Here is a 1,067-nt window from a genome sequence, read left to right as displayed (position 1 = left end):
AAGCTGTTGATTACCTGAACAATAAATAAATAAATAGAAAATGCTGCACCGACAAGAGCGTGGCTCTTAAATTCATGATGATAACAATACAAATACACTTTATTGCACCGAAATAAAAAAAGAAATAATTACAAAAAGATTCTTAACTAAGTACATGGCAAATGGCGGCGTAATCGCTAAAAAAAAATGAAATTACGAAAATGAGGGGTTATAATTTTAGTATGGAAGAATATTAGTATGGAAGTATGGATTCTAACACAGGAACACGTCCTGGCTTTCAGAGATTATATTGAGCTGTGTGGTAATGACTCAATTATTCTGAATAGGACGACATTACTTTGCTATAACGCGCCATAATCCATATTGGAAAATCACAATGTGGTGTACGACTTAACATACTTCGCCAGAACACTTAACTTACTGTATTAGCCTCCCTTTTTTTTTTGACGTGACTTATTGTAGGTTTGCCGCAGATGGCATTAAGTACTTGGCCGGACAAATGGGGAGCGCTGAAGGCTCTCACCCGGTACAACGTTTAAGACAACAGGCGAGGGTGCCCAGTTGGGCGCGAACCTCGGCATTTGAAAGAATTAATCGACCCTAGTGGGTCGATAGCGATAAGCGCTGAAAGAGGGAAATCGTCGACCACGCCGGCGGGGTCGGTATCGGGGACCTAATGTATCAGCCTGCCGCCTATTAGTAATTACATCTATATGAGGAACAGATTTAACTTGTGCATTGTATTGTATAATAAACTTCTTGAAAATTTTAAGTTAATGACAAGCGCTTCTTTAAAAAAACACTTGTCAAAATGGTTACTGCAACATCGCTTCTATAGTCATCATCATAAGCCCATTAACGTCCCCACTGCTGGGCCACGGGCCTTCCCTATGGATGGATAGGGAGATCGGGCCTTAAACCATCACGCGGGCCCAGTGCGGATTGATGGTTATTAACGACTGCTAATGCAGCCGGGACCACTGGCTTAACTTAAATTTAAAACGTCTAGGGCTCTGTGTGTAGCAATAACTGTCAGTACTATTCAGAGGCGGAGGACAGGAGTCCTA

Source organism: Pectinophora gossypiella, chromosome 27, assembly GCF_024362695.1.
Source record: "Pectinophora gossypiella chromosome 27, ilPecGoss1.1, whole genome shotgun sequence".
NCBI lineage: Eukaryota > Metazoa > Arthropoda > Insecta > Lepidoptera > Gelechiidae > Pectinophora > Pectinophora gossypiella.
This window is presented reverse-complemented; position numbering follows the sequence as displayed.